Source organism: Tupaia chinensis, unplaced genomic scaffold (assembly GCF_000334495.1).
Source record: "Tupaia chinensis unplaced genomic scaffold, TupChi_1.0 Scaffold000646_1, whole genome shotgun sequence".
Lineage (NCBI taxonomy): Eukaryota > Metazoa > Chordata > Mammalia > Scandentia > Tupaiidae > Tupaia > Tupaia belangeri.
The window spans coordinates 805,008-825,709 of record NW_006160167.1 but is presented as its reverse complement, the minus strand read 5'-3'; the positions used below and the strand labels follow the sequence as shown (position 1 = coordinate 825,709).

Genomic DNA, 20,702 nt, shown 5'->3' with positions numbered 1-20,702 from the left:
AAAAAAAAAAAAAAGATTTAATGACAACTCTAATTTTTATAATACTTCATAGTTTTATTATGCCTTCATGTCAATTGTGTCATTTAATTGTTTAGCAACCTCTAAGTAGGCATTATTTTCCTCTGTTAGTAGATTTAAGCTCAAAGTGGCCCAAAGCCATGCTGATTTCAAGCAGCAGAGCTGAGGGGTGGGGGGAGTGGTTAACCTTTTTAGTTTGCTAACTTAAAAACATATTTTCAATACTACCAAACTGATCTACAGGTTCAATGAAATCTTTATTAAAATCCTAGCTACTTTTTTGCAGCTATTGTTAGGTTGCCCCTAAAATTCATGTTATAAACCAAGGGCCTCAGAATAAGTAAAAATATTCTTGAAAAAGAACACATGTAGAGGATTCACACTTTCTGATTTTGAACCTTAATACAAACCTATAGTATTCAAGATAATGTGGTATTGACATAAAAATAGATACATGTTCACAGTTGCAGTAGCATGCTCTAGTAGATGCTGTTACTCTATAGGCTGAGGCCACATGGGAGGTCCCATTTGATTCCTGGCCTACCCTAAAATCTGGGTGTGGTGGTGCATACTTATAGTTACAATTACTGGGGAGGCTGAGGCAGGAAGATCATGAGAGGAAGCCCTTATCTTAAAAAAAGAACAGACACAGAAGTCATTGGAACAGAGCTGAGTCTAGGGGCTAGATGTTGGTACAGCAGTAAAACACTGTGAGGCAGATCCATATAGGAAGGTTACTGATTAGTAAGCAGAGACCTCACTGGATATACCAGGCATGTGTGTTCTCATGATCTCAGCTGTTTGAGGCTGGGAGCAGATTATGGCATCAAGACTGTTGGGGATGCTGTATCTCTGTTTCTATTTTTCTGTTTGTCTGTCTCTCTTGCTCATGGAATAAACAAATGCATTAACAACAACAACAACAAAAAAGGATTGAGAGTCTGGGAATAAACTGACAATGAATTGACTTATAGTTGGCTGATTTTTGTTAAATATGCCAAGACAATTCAGTGGAGAAAAAAGTAGTCTTTTCAACAGATATCCTGGGACACTTGATAACCACAAGCAGATGGGTGAAGTTGGATCCCTACCTCACACCATACACAAAATTAACTAAAAAATGGACCAAATAACCAAGGTCATAAATATATGACCTAAAATGATAATACTCTTTGAAGAAAATATAGACATAATCTTCAAGATTTTGGATTGGCAATGGTTTCTTCAATAAATCACCTAAAGCACAAAGCAACTAAAGAAATAATAGAAGAAGAAATAATTTAGAAGCAGTCTTTCAACAGTATAAAACTATACTTCTTCTCATACACTGTTTTCATCTTAAACTCCAGTTTAGGTATATTATGGCAATGCTTTAGTTAACATCCTTGGTTAGGATGCAGGGATCTACGAAGTCAATGTACATCTCTGGATGTACCAATAAGCTATGTTGTTTCTCTGGTCATGCCCAGCTCAGTTGACAAAGCCCTTGCAAGCACCTTCTTGGTGGTGGTGTTAGTATCCTGTCTCCTAGGTATTCCAGTATCACCTATCGGGGCTCCAGTTATAACTACCCCCAATCCCCGTGGCCAAGCAGAATGATGCTAGAGAAGATTCCAAAGGATTTTTCCAACATGTAGTAGATGAAAATAATAAATGATAGCCAGGACTACATTTCTTAGGAACTCAAACTTTAAATCATTGTGCTACTTCAACTCTATTGCTTGTCAGTTTTTTTCTAACTAGTGGTTTTTTGTTGCCTGTTCTTCTGCCTTGTGTGACCAGGAAGCTGTGCAGGGCAGCTTGAAGGAAGGCCTGCTTCCTGCCTTGAGTAGTCTTGGTGAGGAAAGCCCTGTTCCCAAGCTTCAGGCCCCCAAAGGAGAGCCTGGTAATTGAGCTAGCAGATGTTTCTCTAACTCAGGAAAGAAAGGTGCCCCAGCCTTGTTAGTCTTTTGAGAGGCAGCTGTATGTTTGCTGGCCCTTCCTGTCTGGTGAGGCAGAGAAGGAAGGAAGGAGCAACTGTTCTCTTTTCCTCCAATTGCACCAAAACCATAGCATGCAAGGGTTTCTCTCAAGGTCTAGAGTTACTCGGTTTCAGGTGTCAAATGCATTTATCTCATGCTGTTTGTTAATTTTAAGTGAGTTAGACAAATGATGATGGAGAGGGTAATAATTTCTAATCAATAAAATTGATTAGAAATGTGTAACAGCCTAAACTGTAATGCAGGTGTTTATAAAATAGCTGCTAATGTGCACTGAGGTCACCAATGGTATTTGGGAAGATGTTGGTGCAGATACACCTGGGTTTGACACCTTCCAAGTGGGCCATTTATCTGCATACACCTGAGCAATTTTCTTACCTGAGCCCCAATGTCTTTATCTATAGAAAGGGAGTAATATTACCCACCTTCTAAGTTTTTTCTAAAGATGAAATAAAACTATATGACAGAACCTAACACGGACTCTAGTACATATTAGGTATTCAATAAGCAATAACTCACTACCATACTCCACAAAGATGTACAATGATCATATGTAAACCAGAAATCACAATTTAAAAAAATTACAAAGACTCAGACATAATGGGAACTATAGACTTAGTGCTTCCACACCTACCAATTTACTTAATCCTTATAAGAACTCACTGGGGCAGGTAGTGCTTTGATCTCCACTGCACAGATGAGGAAACTAAGGCACAAAAAGGATAAAAAGTATGTTTGGGGCAGCCTGTGGCATGGTGGTTCAGGAGGCTGGATCCATGTGTCCAACTGTGTGGTTTAAATCCCAGACAGCAGCTTGAGAAACATGCCAGATGTGTGTGTGTGCACGTGCCTACGAGCGGGAAAGGAAGGAGAAATAGAAGAGAAGGGACTGCATCGTGACCAGTTCCCATGAGGGTGCTTTCTCACTTTCTCTCTCTCAGGGAAGTGTATGTGTCTGTGGCAAATTAAAAAACGACAACAAAACCAGAAGTATGCCCAAGGTTACATAGCTCTCAGTAGCACTGAGGATTTATAGCCCTGTCAACTGACCCATGACTTTGTATCTTAACCTTTTTACATTAGTGCTCTTCATTTATTATACTTTTGTTTATTTTTTAATTCTTTATTTATTCATGATAGAGCATGTGTGCCCATAAGAGAGAGAGAAATAGAGAAAGAGAGAGGAGAGAGAAGAGAGAAGCACAAGATCCAGGGTCTGGTTGTGCCACAGTCCTCTTCTTTTAGCCTTCCAGCCTGTAAGATCTTGGGTATTTGCACACATGCCCAGCATCTATCAGGCGGACTGGGCCTGGGTTCCGAACTATGATCACCATGTATGATCCACCTTCTCTTGAACAGAGTGTGATCCACCTTGACTTGAACAGAGCATTACTACTGCGCCACGAAGCTGGCCCACTAGTGCTCTCTTCTAATGTATCTTTTCTTTCTAATCTTCTCTCTAATCCCTGTCTAAGAGACTACAAAATGCAAATTTTAGTCCCTTTCAGAACACAAATAGCAGATGCTTGCTCAGGGAGCATGACCTTTCTCTCACATGAGTTATAAGCCCAATAATATGTTTCGCAGTCTCTTGGCAACAGAAGGGGACCAGGACTAATAGTTTATTCTAGTGGGTGTGTATATGGTTATGTCATATGGCCAAGGTCAAGATGATATGTATCTCTTATTTTCTTGTTCCAGGGCTTTGGACTCAGCCCATTTACCTCTCTCCCTTGTCCATCCCTATTTCAGGTACTATCTTTCAAAACATCTCTGGGGCCAGCAAATGGCATAATGGTTACGTCATTGAACTCCCACATGGTGATAGGACTGAGTGGCTTGAAACTCACACTGGGTGTGTGTGCGTGCATGCCCAAAAGCCCAAGAGGAGAATGGAGGAGGAGACAGGATTGCAGCATAGCCATGCCCCCTGTTGTTTTTGTTTATTTGTCTGTTTTTTCACTTTCTGTCTCTCTGGTAAGCACATGTGCCCAATAGCAAAAATCACTCTTAAAAAATAAAAACCATATCTCTTAGTTGCAAAAGATGTTATAGCATGTGGGTTAATTCATCAGCATTAGTCTTACTAGCACTAGAGACATCCTTAGAGGCAAAGAATACTATTATTATAGAAACGAAAGGACCTCCGTCTGCTTACAAAGAAGGGTTTCAGAAAAATTTGCTCTATAAAGTCATAGTAAATGGGCTGGCAGATGTATTTGTTGCCCTAATTTGGTGATTGCACGTAATATTCATATATTGAAAGATCACATATTGTAGTCCATAAATTGTACAACTATTATATGTCAATTAAAAATTAAGATTATAGGGAACAGCAGTTTCCGTAATGGCTATGTCACTGGACTCCCATGTAGTTGACCACAGTTCAAGTCCCAGACCTGGTGGCTTAAACTCACACTGGGCACGTGTATGGGCCTGCCCAAGATCCCAAGAGGAGAATGGAGGAGAAGGGATTGTGGTGTGGCCATCCCCCCTGAGGGGGTGACTTCTCATTTTCTGTCTCTCTATCTCTCTCCATCTTTCTGGCAAGCGCACATGCCCTATAGCAAAAATCTCTCTCAAAAAAAAAGTAAGATTATGAATTGGGGACCAGCCACAGTGGCACAGTAGTAGTGTAATGCTCTGTAATGGCAAACCCACGTGGGAAGGTCCCAGGTTCACATCCAGAGGTTTCCTTGTACATGCTAGGCACATACTTGCCCATAATGTGGGCTGATTGAGACAAAGTGGATTATGGCCTGAAGACCCTGTTGAGGGGTGGTGGGTACTCTCTCTTTTTCTATTAGAAGAAATAGTAAATTTTTTAAAATTACAATTAAAAAATTTTAAAACAGGGGACTAGCAGGTGGCGTGGTGGTTAAAGCACTGGCACTCCCACATGGCCAACCAGGGTTCACAATTTGACCAGAGAAAGACATCTTATAAGGGAGAAAGTTTTTCACAAGACCTAATTTTAGAAACAGGCAGGGATACTCAATAGTTCATGAATCTTAGACACAAATGATATAGAGCAGGTTCAGAAAAAAACAAACAAATGCAACAAGAAACCAGAAAATGATTGATAAGAACAGTCATTTTTCTTTCTCTTTTATAATCCTTTTTATTTCTGAAAGGTCAGTAGTAATGTCCCCTCTTTCATTTCTTTGTTTTAAAATTTTTTTAATAATTATTTTATTTTATTTATTCATTTGTGTCTAAGATTCATGAACTGTTGAGAAAAACTCAACATTTTGAGGTTATTTAATAACTATTAGAAGCCAGTGGAGTTAAATCCAAAAAAGGTTTAGGAACTCGAAAGATAGCAAATCCGAGTACCCCTGCCTGTTTCTAAAATTAGGTCTTGTGAACAATTTTCTCCCTTATAAGATGTCTTCATAGCAAATTATCCTAATAAAGAAATCTATTGGGGGTGGGAGGAGAGGGCAAGGCATATCAAAACTTGGCAAGACTGAATTTTTGTCAGGTAACTATGAACTTCTAAAGTTTTTATTGTGAAAATAATCAAGAACTTTAAATGTAATGGCCTAAGATAATGACAAACGCACAATCCTCATAACAACTAGTTAATGACTAAGCATTTTGAGTTTTGTATAGAAAAGAAAATGACTAATGGAAAACTCTGATTAATGCCAATTTTGTACCTAATAAAGCTCCTTTGCTAGCTGCCTAAAATATGAAAACTTAAACTTGACCTATGAGCCTTTGACTTTGAACATTTTTTTTCCTATTATGACACTCATATGAAGGCATTCTACAAACACTAACAGTCACTCCCTTCTTTTTAAAATCTTATATCTTTCTCAAATCTTTGTTTTTTAGTCTGTGCCTCTGTGTTTGCCTTAACCCACACTATTGGCTCTTTAAGTGCTTTTGTAGTACGAATTACCCTTCACCATTATAATGGGACTGGGTTTCCTGAAGTGCGCAAATCTATCTTCTTTGCAATGTCCTAATGGATGTTGTTGGGAACGACTCCATTTTAAAAAAATACTTTAAAAAGTATGTGCAGGATCTGGCAGAACTCTTTGTGAGAGTGTCTTGAATAGGTTCCAATTTATTGATCAGTAAGTACGAGGAGAGCAGTTGCTTTTCCACAGAGCCACACAGGGATCTGTGAAAATAGGGAAGGAGATAAAGTCAGCACCAGGTCTAAATTTGTAAAAATCCCTCATATGTTACTGATCTCACACCAAAAAGGAATTGCCATAAATCCTTCTAGAAATGGGGAAAGAAAAAAATTTAAATCATGCATATGGATATTTCAAAAAACTTCCCAGTGAATTACTGAGCAGATTTCACTCATTAGGGGGTTCTCCATTGGGTTGTAAATTTGAGTCTGATCTTCCTTAAACTTGAGGTCACAAGGCTATTTATTCATTTCTAGCATTGGGAATTGAGATAAACCATTTGTCTTTTATTCTTAAAGCTGAAGCTCCAAAATTATCTCCTCTCTGTATACCATCCAACACGGACTGGCTCCATGGCCTAGTGGTTAAGGGAGCCACATCCCACTAGACCAACTGCACTGTTCAAGTTCCAACCCCAGTGATTTGGAAAACACACTGGGCACATGTGCGTTTATGTCCAAAATCCTGCAGCATAGAGATGAAGAAGGAATTGCAGTGTGACCATTCCTGACTGGGGGAAAGAGATGCTTTCTCTCACTCCTTGTGTTTTTCTGGTGAGTGATTGGATCCCCTGACAAAAAAAAAAAAAAAAACTTAAAAAAAGAATCAGAAAAAAAAAAAAAAAAAAAATCTATATCTTGATGACATAGCGAGATGACCTGGCAGAGAGACAGAGGGAGGAGGAATAAGAACCAATAAGTCACGTTTTGGGAAGTATCATTAGGAGTCAATAAAATTTACCCATATCTTAGAGAGAACTCAGCGTCTTTCTGCTTCATGCAGAGAAAAAAGCAATCTCTGGGCAAGGCCCTGGGAGATTGCCTATGAATAAAATATACTTGCTTTGGTACATTAAGTTGATGCTGTGTACTTTAGCTGCCTTTTAGAGGACTCCCTGGTTCTTGGCACTCCTGTGCAAATGTAAGACAAATAGTCTGGAGGAAGTTAGATAAAGGTTCAACCTTATTTCAGACACTGCTAACTGTGTGAGCTGCAGCAAGTATCTTCTCATCGGCAACCTCACTGTCCTCTTCTGTTTGCTCAAAATGACAAAATTGTACCTACAGGGGACCAGCAGGTGGCATGGTGGTTAAGGTGCTGGACAGTCCCACATGGCCAACCATGGTTCGAGTCCTAGACCTGGTGACTTGCTTTCTCGCTTTCTCTCTCTCTCTCTCTGTTTCTGGTCAAATTGAAATAAATGAATGAATAAATAAAGTTTAAAAAAATGGTACCTACAAACCTTCAGAATGATTGCACGGACTCACTAGACTCTGTATGAGGGAAGCTCAATAAATATCAAGTCTCCTTTTCACGTTCTTCCACTTGGTGTGTTTGGAGACCAGATGGAATGATGCTGTCTAACAAAAGGGTGACATTGGTGTTAACGGCCATGACAGTCCCTGTTCTTGCCAAATTTAAAACAGAAAAAGCCAAGTAAGTAAGCTTGTTAGTGCTCAAAACCATGTTACCATCTGCTTTAACCTCTCTCTTAAGCCAAGGTAAGCATGACTGGAGTCCCATGATGAGTCCACTGCATCTTTCACCTAACTTGAGTGGATGACTATGTTAACTCATCAGAGCCCCCTCTTTACTTCCAAGTTCCTCCACTTCTCCCTCCTTTCCATCCTGTTCCATTGCCAGAAGATGTGTGCACTCACCAGAGAGACAAAGAGAGACAGAGATGGAGAGGCAGAAAGCAGCCCTCTTGAGGTGTGGTCACACAGCAGTCCTTTTTCTTCTATCTCACCCCCCTGGCAGGATTTGGGGCAGGCATCAAATGTGCCTGGCATATTTTTTAAGCCACCTGGTCTGGAATTTGCAGACCATGCAGTCAGCCATGTGGAACCCAATTCTCTTAACCACCAGGCTGTGGAGGCAGCCTGATTTCCAAGTTTTATCCCTGGAGAGTACAGAGGAGATCAATTCAGGATTTGGGAAGGAAGCCAGTGGGATAGATATATAGGAAGGGGAGGCTGGTGGTCATCCCACAGACCCTCAAGTATGCTCATTGTACGCTACACACTGAGTAAAAGCGTGCTAACCTCACCTGGAGTTCTCTCTTAAGATATGGGTAAATTTTATTGACTCCTAATGATGCTTCCCAAAACATGACTTATTGGTTCTTAATTCCTCCTCCCTCTGTCTCTCTGCCAGGTCATTCTCTCAAGAATCCTATGAGGTCAGCTCCCTTGTGCCCAGAAAGCCTTAGTAAGTTTCTCACAATTGATAGCAGAACTGGTTCAAAGCCTGAGCTAGCCAGATTCCAGGAGTCAGCACTCTTGACAGCTGGAGGAATGAGGGAAGGCAGTTTTTATGCCGTGCGAAAGTGTTCCTTCTGCTATATTCTGTTTTCTTTTTTCATTTTCTCCTTTTCCCTTCCCCTCTGCTCTGTTACCGACTGTAACCTCAGCTTGTATACATCAAAGTGCTCTGCATGTTGTATTTTTTATTATTTGTTCATATTTTGTCTCAAAATAATCTTACTGATTTTTGGACAACCAGAGTCTAGGCATGATATCAGAGTTATTTGGACAGCTTAAACAAATCAATTTTTCTTCAATTTGAAAAGAACTAGGCAGGAAAACAAAGTCATGCAGCTCCATTTCTGTCCCCACTGATGTGCTAAGAGTCGCATTTAAGGTCCTGCCTCAACACCTGGAAAAGCTATTTTCTGGAACCAGAAATAGTCATCCCTTTAATGATAAGTACGTTTTATTGTCAATTAAGCATGAACATTTCTCTGTTTAGAGAGATTTTTGCTATAGGGAGTATGTGTTCACTGGAGAGAGAGAGAGAGGCAGAGAGACAGAAAGCGGGAAATCACCCCCCCCCGGGGGGGGATGGCCACATCACAATCCCTTCTCCTCCATTATCCTCTTGGGATTTTGGGCAGACATGCTCACACGCCCGGCATGAGTTTCAAGCCACCAGGTTCAGAACTCGAACCATGGTCAGCCACATGGGAGACCAGCAACGTAACCATTACACCCTCTGCTGGTCCCAAGCAGGAGCATTTTTAAAAATAAAATTAATAGTGCCAGCAGATGGCATGGTGGTTGGAGTGCCAAACTCCCACATGGCCCACTGTAGTTTGAGTTCTGGACCCAGTGGCTTGAAACTCATGCTGGGAGCATGTGTGTACATGCCCAAAATCCCAAGAGGAGAATGGAGAAGGGATTGTGATGTGGCCATCTCCTCTGGGGGGTGATTTCTCACTTTCGTTCTGTCTCTCTGGTGAGTACATGTGCTCTAGAGCAAAAATATCTCAATACACAAATAAATAAAATTTACAAGGATTAAGTTATTCATTTTGTCTCCTATCCTTTTCACCTGGTCCATTAACTACCAGGGACATTTGAGCCCTTGAAAATTTTGCTGATATATCCTATGTTGTCTTTATAATTGAAGCAAAGTAGGAAGCTGATAGAGTTTTCTGTGTAACAAGACCATAGGAGCTATGAAACTCTTCTAGAAAATTCCGTAAACAGTCTAGGTTTAGCTGCCTGAGTTCTCCAGAGGAAAAAAGACCATATGTTGGCTATGGCATTGCAGCTACATTGTAAAACACACACAAGCACACACATATTTTTTTTCCTTGTAATAGTAATATCTATTTATTTTGGAGGGTACAGAATAAGGAGGAAGAAAAAAAAATTATCTGTATTTTCACCATTCTGAAAAAGATGTCATTATCAATTGGAAATTTCCTGTTGAAGTCTTTGTGTACACATTACAACAAACTATGGATCACACTGTAGTCATTGCCTTGCATGCAGTAGTTAAAGGGCGATGCTCTCTCCAGGTGACTAAGATTCATCTCTAGTAGACAAAATACAGATGTGCTATGACACTCACTAGAGAGCTCAACCCTTGGGAGTCAGGAGAGAACAGAAAGCTTAAGTATCCAGTCTAAGGCTTTAAATTCCAGTCTAAACAAAAGCTTTCCTGGGTGACTTCACATTCATGGTGTAACTCGAGCTCCCTAACAATGATTTCAGGCTACCACCACAAAGGACAAGAACTGACCTGACGAAGCATAGAGAACTCCAGGGAGTATATAGTGACAAACATTTTAGCTAATACCGATCCACTGGAAAATCGGATTCCTTCCTGCCAGACACTCACATGCAGGCTACCAATGCTCTTCTGAGAGATAGATTTAGTCTTTTAGCACTGAGAAAAATGAAATGTTATGTGGTTTGCAACTATAAAATGCACGCTGTTGACTATGGTTTCCTCTCACTGTCTACAGAAATACACTTGCACAGAGAAGTGGCTGGCCTAGTTTACTATGTGCAAGGTTGGAAGCCAGAAGTAGTCCTCACCTAGTCATTTCTCAATTCCCTTTTCCAAGAAAGCTGTAAGTGATCACAGGGACCAACTGTGGATGATGTGGCTTTGGAAAGGTAAAGTCTGGGGGTGCAGTCTCTTATTCTATGAGCTCGTCAAGGCTGTTTCCAGATGGTGTGTGGTTTTGCACGGACACGAGCTCTTGATGGATGAAGTTCATGGCTAAGCATTATGGAGGTGGTTTTGGCCAAGACAAGGCAAAAGTCATAAGACGTTAAGGTTCAGCACAACAACGTTCAGCTTTCTGGAGCCTTTCTCTGAGAAATGTGTACTTAGTGTTATCTCAGGGAGGGTTTGTATAAACAGAAAGGCTTTGTAGCACCAGCCCAAAAGCAGTTCTTATAAGCAAGGGATAAGAATTCTCTTCAGCCCTGCCATGGCCTTCAGACACTTGCCAGCAGAGACCTCAGCTTCTGCTTTCCCAGCGAGCATTCAAAGCCAGGTCCACAAATGTGCAAAGGAAAACATCTGCCCTGTGCCAACTTTTCAGTCTGTTACAGATGATGGGAAATGTACTTGAGGTCTGAAGTTGGGGAAATGTGTTTTGTTCATTCAGCTGCCATTATAACCGCATGTGTTATCAGGACAGTGGCTGTATATTAATAGGCATGACTTTCTTAAGAGGAAAACTATGACATGTCGGCTGAAAGCATGAAACAGACGGACTGAGAAAAGCCAACTCTCGGTGCCTGGTGACATTGTCCCGTAGATTCTTCTAGAAGGACTGACGCTGGGCCTAGGCTCATTTATTTTTCTTCATTTAGGAATGTTATGCAAAAGGGAATCATAATAAAGAGCTGCTTTTTCTTTTGTTCCTGTTTCATAGGCACATACCAAGTTTCATCAGTTTAAACTGGGTCACTTTTTCTACCCTTTTCTCCACAGACGAGCTTAACTTTTCTTTGATAGTTCCTCAGCTAGTATTTTATGGCCAAATGGCTTGCACTAATTTGATCATTCAGTGTTCGAACTAGAAATGACCTGAAGGTTTCTCCAGATCAGCAGCTGTCAGATTCTGCCCTTAGAAGGAAGTAACTGTGGGATGACCAGGGGAAGGGAACATGAGAATGAGGCGAGTACACCGCTGACACCCAACATATGCACACATATGCATGCACACATGCGCCTCCATTTAGCTTCATTTGTATATTGGGCATCCAAGTAGTAATTCACTTGAATGCAGGGTGATATGACTAAATAAAGCTTAAAATCCCCAATAAATTTCACCCCTTTATTTTCCTGATTGATAAATAAAATCCCAGGGAGTTTAACTAACCTATCTAAGGTACTTGGTTACTTTGTGATGAAACCAAGACTAGAATTCAAATGTTCTCACTAGCTTTGATTCATTCGTTCATTTACAGATGTTTTGTGTTCTAGCCGTCGCGCTAATTGCTCCATCCAAAACATCTTACTTAACAATTTAAGTAAGTCACGTCTGTTTGAATAAATGATTTTCCACTAACCTTAGCATCTGGTTACATAATAACTTATCTTTCACTGGTTTTTATAAGGACCTTTCTTCTTTCAATATCACATTTCTTCTGGTTGCAACTGAGGAATCTGTGGTAAAGTCATATTACCATTTGAAATATGTGGAATATATTAACATTTGCAAATTCCACTCATGTTTAAAGCATCTCTGTAGTTTACGTTAGTAGGGTCAGGGCTGACACACATTCAACTATATAATACTATTTGGTACTATATTTCTTTCAATAGAGGCAAGATTTTCAAAAAGAATCACTTTCTGGCCTTCCCCCCTTCTGGGTTCATACTTTGTGTCCATACAATTTCATGAATGTGCTGTGCATAGTCAAGATTAGCTGTGTACAGCTGTCTGTACTAACCATATACATATGTAAATACACATATATAGTGTGTATTTTTTTAATTGCCAGAGGGTACATGCACTCACCAGAGAGAGAGACAGAAAGAGGGAGAGGTAGAAATCACTCCTCAATGGGACAAGGCCATACTACAATCAAATCTCCCCTCAACAGGGTATAGTCACACTGCAATCCCTTCTCTTCAGTTTCTCCATCCTGAAGGGTGGGCATCCTGTACATCTGCCTGGCATGATTTCCAGCCACCAGGACCAGGGTTTGAACTGTGATGGGCCACGCGGATCCAGCTCACCTTAACCACTAGGCTAAAGGGTCAGCATATGACCAAACAGCACTCTTCGGCTTCTGCAGCAGCTTACAGAGGCCTGGAGAGAAGGGGTGTACAGGCAGACCTAAGGCACAGGGCAAGGCCAGCTCTCCCGCTTAAATAGCCCAGAATGCACCATTAAACTGCTGTCATTGGGGCTCCCTAGGTTAGCAGCTTTACTCTCTCAGCCCTCTTCCTGTCTCCATGCTGTTGCACAACACGGCTCGTTAGAAACCGCACGTGAGAGAGTTTATGAGCCTGGCTGAAGCTGAGAAGTGCGACTTCCTTGTCTTGTAATACTATTGATAGAAAAGGCTTTCAGGATGTCAAATGACCCTGAGACACATGATCAACCAGATGGCTTTTCTGTTTATCTGTTCTCCAGGGCAATTGGTTTAGAGTGCTATTAATTTCTAACCTGAGCTTTATTGACATTTGAAGAGATTGCCTCAGCTTTGGTAAGTATTTTAAAATGACAGTGTTTAAATAATGTTTCCTTCCTTAAAAACATTATCTTATTTTATTTATTCTATGAGAAAGAAGGGAAGAGAGAAAGACACCCTCAACAGGGTACCCATACTACAAACTACCCCCTGCATCAGCCAGCCTGGATCACAGGCGTGTGTGCTCATGCCCTGTAAACAGGAGTTTTTTTGTTTTTGTTTTTGTTTTTGGAGAGGTTTTTGCTATAGGGCACGTGCGCTCGCCAGACAGCCAGAGAGAGACATAGAGACAGAAAGCGAGAAATCCCCCCCCAGGGGGGATGGTCACTCCGCAATCCCTTCTCCTCTATTCTCCTCTCGGGATCTTGGGCACGCACGCACACGCGCCCGGCATGAGTTTTAAGCCACCGGGTCCGGGACACGAACCGCGGTCGACTACGTGGGAGTCCAGTGATATAGCCATTACGCTAACTGCTGGTTCCTGTAAACGGGAGTTTTTTTTTGTTTTTTTTTTTTTGAGAGATTTTCACTGTAGGGCGCATGCGCTCGCCAGACAGACAGCCTGTAAACAGGAGGTTTTTTTTGTTTTTTTTTGTTTTTTTTTTTGAGAGATTTTCACTGTAGGGCGCATGCGCTCGCCAGACAGACAGAGAGAGACATAGAGACAGAAAGCGAGAAATCACCCCCCAGGGGGGATGGTCACTCCGCAATCCCTTCTCCTCCATTCTCCTCTCGGGATCTTGGGCACGCACGCACACGCGCCCGGCATGAGTTTTAAGCCACCGGGTCCGGGACACGAACCGCGGTCGACTACGGGGGAGTCCAGCGACATAGCCATTACGCTAACTGCTGGTTCCCAACAGGAGTTTTGGTACATGAACTCAGGAGCTTCCCATGTAGGTCCATCACAAAATACTGATGACCTTCCACTACCAGTTCAGGATTGCCTCCTTTAAAAGTCAAATATGGAAGCCTAGATCTTGCTACAATACAGATTCTATGGGCAGGGTGGAGCTTGTAGCACATTGTTTTGGCACCATGCAGAAGAAGCCAGATGCACATGACTGATGGGGGTTCCAGTCTCAGCCCTGCCAGCATCACACCAGGTACATGTGCACATGTCCAGGATCCTCACAGTACAGAGCTCTGGAGGATTGTGGTGTGACCAATGGGGATTGCTTTCTCTCGCTCTCTGCTTCGCTCCTGTACACACACATGCACCCTCTAGTATAAAAAAATTTTTAAAAATGAAAATAAACATTCTATAAGTCAAATTAAATGAGGAAACACCTTAATTAATAAATACCTTAATTCATGTTCTTTAAATAAAAATGTTCAGCTCATGGCGTGGTGATTAGGGCAGCTGGATCCCACATGGCTTACTGCAGTTTGAGGCCTGGATCTGATGGTTTGATAAAACATGTTGAGCATATGTGTGTGCATGCCAAAATCCTGAAAGGAAGAGAAATGGAGGAGAAGGGATTGTGGTATGACCACCACCCCCCCAATTTGGTGGTGCTTTCTTGCTTTCTCTCTCTCTCAGGCAAGTACGTACATGCACACTCTTTGGTAAGATTTGAAAAAAAAAAAAAAACTAAAGAATAAAGGTCTAAGAAATAAGACAGAAGCTATTCGAAAGGGGGCACTGGCCTTCCTCTCTGCCTTAGGTCTGCCTCTACACTCCCTTTCTTCAGGCCTCTGTAAGCTGCTGTAGAAGGTAAAGAGTGCTGTCCAGTCTAATTTGATGAGAATATGGAATATATGTTGCTTACTTTCCCAGCACCCATTTTCTCAATCCTCAGCAATCGCTGTTGGGTCCACGTACAGTCCTCTCTCAGTCCATGGGGTCTGGATGGGAAGTGCTGCTTCAACCCAAGGAAGAGGCATGGGTTCCAGTGAAGCTAATCAGTGTTCCAGTGAAGCCAATCTCATTTCCTTGGCTGCAAAGATTGATTTCATGATGGACAAGTGACTTAAGCTGACCTAATTAGAGTGGATCTTGCAAGCTTTGTGGGAGCCTCTGGAAAAACAACTTTTTGTTTTTACCAACTCAATCTTTTGAACATGAGGCTAGATAACTGCAGCTATCTCACCACCTCGAGGACAAAGCCTTATCTGAGAATGTAGCCAACCCCAAGGAGTTGACTTCGGAGAAAGAGAACTCATGTTTTGCTGATATCTTTAGGCCCCAGCATCATGCTGTGCTGAAGCCACTCCAGCCTCTAGACTTCTCAGTTATCTAAGTCAGTAAGTTCCAGGTTGTTGTCATTGTACATCCTGTAACTAGGTTGCAGATGAAACACAGGCCTCTGTAAGCTGCTATAGAAGGTAAGCAGCTGTCAAATTGGAAATTCACATAAATAATAGTTAATTTTAAAAGTATAAGTATGTTCCAAATATTGCATGTGGCATATATTAAAAAATATAGTTATTGCATATCTAAGATTGAAATTCAGCTCTTCTTGCTGCGGGGGTGGTAAGAAACCAGAGTATGTGCTGTGCCTACGGGAGTCATGGCAGGACAGGCATTTAGGAAGTTTCTTCCACTCTCTGACCGAGTATTGGTTGAAAGGAGTGCTGCCCAAACAGTAACCAAAGGAGGCATTATGCTTCCAGGAAAGTCTCAAGGAAAAGTATTGCAAGCAACAGTAGTAGCTGTTGGACTGGCTCTGAAGGAAAGGATGGAGAAATTCAACCAGTTAGCATGAAAGTCGGAGATAAAGTGCTCCCAGAATAGGCAGGCACCAAAGTAGTTCTAGATGACAAGGATTATTTCTTACTTAGAGATGGTGACATTCTTGGAAAGTATGTAGACTGAAATAAGTTACTACTGAAATGGCATCACACGAAACTGCCCATTCCACTGAAGTTATGAACTCTTTTATCATGTAAATAATTTCCTTGTTTCTCTTTTATAAAAAAAAAACTAATGATATCTAATGTAAAAAAAAAGTAAATTCAACTGGGTATCCTGTATTTTTATTTGCTAAATGTGGCAACCCTACCTGCAACAAAAATGTATTAGTAACGGATGGCAAGACACAGTGTCCGTGAGAGGATCTGAAAATGTGTTGTTTGGGTGAATAGGAGATATGAGTCCTTCTTGCAAAAAGAAAAATCCTGAGGTTGCTGCTTCCAGTACTGTTTCCAGAACAGGATCGTGCATTGGTGTTAACAGTGCAGACAGGTGGGTGGGTGAGGTCTGAGCTGAGCCAAAGATTAGCAACAACTGGGAAAGCTCAGACCTAGACATGGACAGGAATAGAAAGATGAAGGTGAAATACAGTAAACACACATCAGAAACACACTTCATTTCCTCTGTATTTGATAGTATTGTCAATAAAGGGGAAGAGAGAGAAAGGACAGGAGAGAAGGAACATAACAATGGAAGTAATGTGGCTAATGATACCTACCATCAGGAGGGTAGTCCTGAAAAGCATGGAGGTTGGGACGAGTGACCTGGTCCCTCAGTGGGCCTCTGATGGTGTGTGAGCATCTTTCTGGACTGAATATAATTCAAGCGTTTCTGGGATGAGAGTAAAAATATTTAACAACTGCTACCACCAGACTGATATGTACCCACAGGTATCAGCTCTGGCTTTCAGTTTGTGCAATCTCCCCGAACCATTGACTTGAGTCCTTACCTTCTACATACGGGTCACAGCATTTTAGAAGGTGAGAAATGAGGCCTGGAAGCAGAAACCAGGCATCAGCAGATACCAGGAACACAGAGGCATGTGAGGGCTGGGAAGGCAGGTATTAAAGTGCAAGGTAAAGTCAGTTCCTTGTGCTAGGCCAGCGGAAAGTCTTTTTCAGAGACGTGCTAACCCCATGTCTCCCTGTCACAACCCTGTATCACCCTTTAACAGAGTTCCTGGGAGTCTGGCGATCTCCCCCATCCCTCTGTTTGATTGCTCTTGCACTCCCGAGTGCCCCCAGCCGCAGTCCTGATTCCTGAGTATCTTTGGTTCACATCTGGCATGAGGTAGTTTGACCTTCACTTCCCAACCTAACCCTCCAAGGGCCTACGTCAGCACTGTTAATACCAATGTGTGACACTCTGCTTTGGAAATGGCTAGGTTTGATCAACCCTTTCATTACATTGTGGACTTCCCAGCCCCAAAACTCTCGCAAACCCACAATGTCATGCTGTGTGAGAAAATCAATCTCACTCTTCAAAAATAAGCTGAGAACTTGAAAAATCCATAAAGAAACCATGTTATTTTTGTATCCCAAGAACTACTGTGGTATGGAGCTGTAGTTGCCTGCTCACCGGTAAATGACAGATGATTGTAAGCAATGAACAGCAATGATAACACGTCCAATGTGGCAGGTTGGGCATCGAGGCTCTGGGAGCAGAAGGGATCATGCCAGCAAACAAGTCTGGGAGTTTAGGGGACAGTGAGGCAAATGCTCACCAAGCTGTGTTTATTTTTCCAAGGTATTAGGTATGTACAGGCTAAACGAGATCCAGAAACATGCTTTGAATTGTAAAATAATAGGACGAAAACATTAATTTTTAATTTATTTTTTTAAATTCCAGGAGATGCATGTGCTCTTACGTGTGTGTGTGTGAGAGTGAGAGAGCAAGCACCCCAACAGGGCAAGCTGGGTGTTGAGGCTCTGAGAACAGAGAGATAACACTATAATCCTTTTCCTCCATTTCACCATCACCTCAGAATTGGGGGCTTGTGTACACACGTGCATCCCATGTGTTTTTTGGGCCTCTGGGGCTGGGATTTGAACCATGGTTGGCCATGTGGGATTTGGCTTTCTATGCACAGGCTTAACCATTGCATTACAAAGCCAGCCCCCTCAAAACATGTATTTTTATATGTATATTTTCTGTATAGCCCAAATACCCCCAGTTCTCACTGGCCTATGGACACCAAAAAGACCCCAGTAATGTTAGTTAGACTTTGAACATTATGAGGTTTTGGGAGAGAGTGACTGGGATGTGCAGAGGGACTTGGCTACACTGAGCCAATGTTCTGAGGATATACTGCTGCTGGGATATTAGTGAATATGAGTATCAGATCACATTGAAGTACTAGTGCTTAGCAAAGAAAGACCCCATAAAGTTACTGGGAAATACTGATGTTACTGTGTCAACAGCAGTGGCCTCCTTTCCGTTGGGCTTTACCAGGCAAAAGACTTCTTCCTGGAGCACCTTCTTCAGCTGGCTAACTACATCTCCTCCAGACTCAGAGCTCAGGCACCTTCCCTGAAGTAAGTATGGTCCCATTGCATTGCAGGTGTGCATGTGATGATCACGGTGTGTGTGTGTCTGTGTGTGTGTGTGTTGCATAGGGCTTCCTATTTACCCTCTGCCCAATCCTATGCACTCATAGTCACCCATAAAAAAGTCCATGTTGGGCTAGCTCTGTAGTCTAGTGGTTAAGGGAGCTAGACCCCACATGACTGACTATGGTTCATACCTCAGCCCTGGCAACTTGAAAAGCACATCATGTGCATGTGCATGTGCATGTGCATGTGTGTTTTCCAAATCCCAATGGAATAGAGCAAGGGGGAGAAGGGATTGTGGCATGACCACGTTCCATTGAGGGGTGCTTTCTTCTTCTCCCTCCCTCTCCCCCGTCTCTCTCTTCCTCTCTGGCAAGTGCATATACCCTTTCATGATTAAACAGAAATTCACTGTTAGAATTTCTTTAGGGCTAACAAATTGTATTTTATTTGGAGTTAAATACACTTCCTGGGTTAAGGATTAAGTTTATAGGCCATTCTTTATACCTTTATCCTGTTTGCCTTCATCGCACCTTAGCTGAGCACAGGGGAAGGAGACAGTAAGTGTCAGAAGTAAGAAAGAAGAAGAGGAGGAATGAAGGAGGGAACAAGGGTCAAGGGTAGAGAGGGTCATAGGTAGGAGCTATGCACCGACATGAGTCAGATCCACTTCTCTTTCCCGAGGTCCTCTACCTTCCACCTCTAGCCTCTCTGCATTTAGTATGAAATCGGAGAAAAAGTCCCTACTCACAGGGCCTCGACCTGATGACATAATGTATCCCCTAGTTTGAAGTTTGGTCCCAACGTTCATCACTAGCCCTGGTTTTACTTTCTAACCTGTAGTTGTTTCCTCCCCCAGTCTAGTCTCTTGAACTCTCTATTTCTCTCTATTACCAAGGCAATGGATTTCTCCAGAAGCACCCCAGCCACAGCTACAAGGGTTTGGGATCTGGACAGGCGCTTTACTCCTTGGGTCTCCGGCTTAGTGAATCCTGGTTCAGGGCACACAGCTCGAGGGCACGGTCAAGAGTGGCTCTGCGCTCTTCAGCCCATGTCTTCTGGCCTCTGGAAATGATGTCAACTAGCCTCTCTTTCTCCTCTTTCAGCTCTTCCTCTAGAAAAGAATTCATTTGGCAAGGGGTTGGCGGGTGGCATGGTGGTTAGGGCACTGGCTTCCCACATGGCTGACTGCAGTTCAGGTCTAGGATCTGGCAGCTTGCTTTCTCACTTTCCCTTTCTCTCTCTTTCTGTTTCTCTCTAGTCAAATTAAAAAATAAATGATAATAACTAATAAATAAATAAATCTTAAAAAAATATACTCCACTTGGCAAATGCAGTAATGAGCATGAAGACTTTCTCAATATGTCAAAGAAAAGACGAGGAGAGAATTTAGGCCATGTAACTCCAGAAAAAATATATTTGCCTCCTGCATTTATTTTCAGTCTTTAGTGCTTTATCTCTGACAAATCCCCACCCCACAAGTAAACATAACAAACAATTTAGTTTTGGCCCAGCTCCCGTTGTTTAAGTTTATGTTATTCGTGATAGAAAGCTGATGCACACACATGGGAGGAAGAGAGAGAAGAGCACGGTCAGCAGGGTCTTGTCACACCGCCATCGCCTTTTCCCAGCCCTCCAGCTCAGGAGGCTCTTGGGCATGTGTGGTCGCACCTGGCATGTTTTCAGGCTGACCTGGGGATCTGAAGCTATGGATTCCGCATGTGGTGTCTAGCACTGCTGCTTAGTTTATAACGGACTCTGTTACCAGACTGGGCTCCAGCTCCATTTTTAAAAATGGTTCATTGTCCCTTGTGACAATACTCCAAAGGACAATGTTCTCCCTGTTATATTTCAGATGCATTGGAAGGTAGTGGCTAGCTAAGAGCATAGGTTCTGGATCCAGATAGCCTGGATCGAGACCTAGGTCAAACGCTTAATAGCTGCGTGAATTTAGGCAACCTCTTTGTATAATCAACTATAAAATGGGGATATAATATCTACCTCAAAGTATTGGTATGAAGATCAAGTGAGATAATACATAAAACTTAAGGTAGGCCTTGGCACACTGTAAGCACCATACATTTTAATTTATTTCTTACTTTAAGAAATTACTCTTAGGAAATGGCTTATCAACCATCTTTGTTTACTGAGCATGATCACTGGGATCTTATCCCCACCCTCAACCCTTGGCACATTCCTTTTAAGGAAGAGTGAGTGATCTGATCAAGAGTATGGTAAATGAAATTTTCTTCATTGCAATACCTTCACGACAACCCTCATTAATTCATTCATAGTCATTCAGTCATTCAGGCTTAGAGAAATTCTTCCTCATAAGTACTTTTTCTTTTTCATTGCTAGAGGGC

General features: G+C 42.0%; 1 pseudogene; it reads left to right on the top strand.

Moving 5' to 3' along the window:
- Positions 1-15,955, top strand: part of LOC106736114 (10 kDa heat shock protein, mitochondrial pseudogene) — a 33,494-nt pseudogene extending 17,539 nt beyond the window's left edge.
- Positions 15,956-20,702: the final 4,747 nt, after the last annotated feature.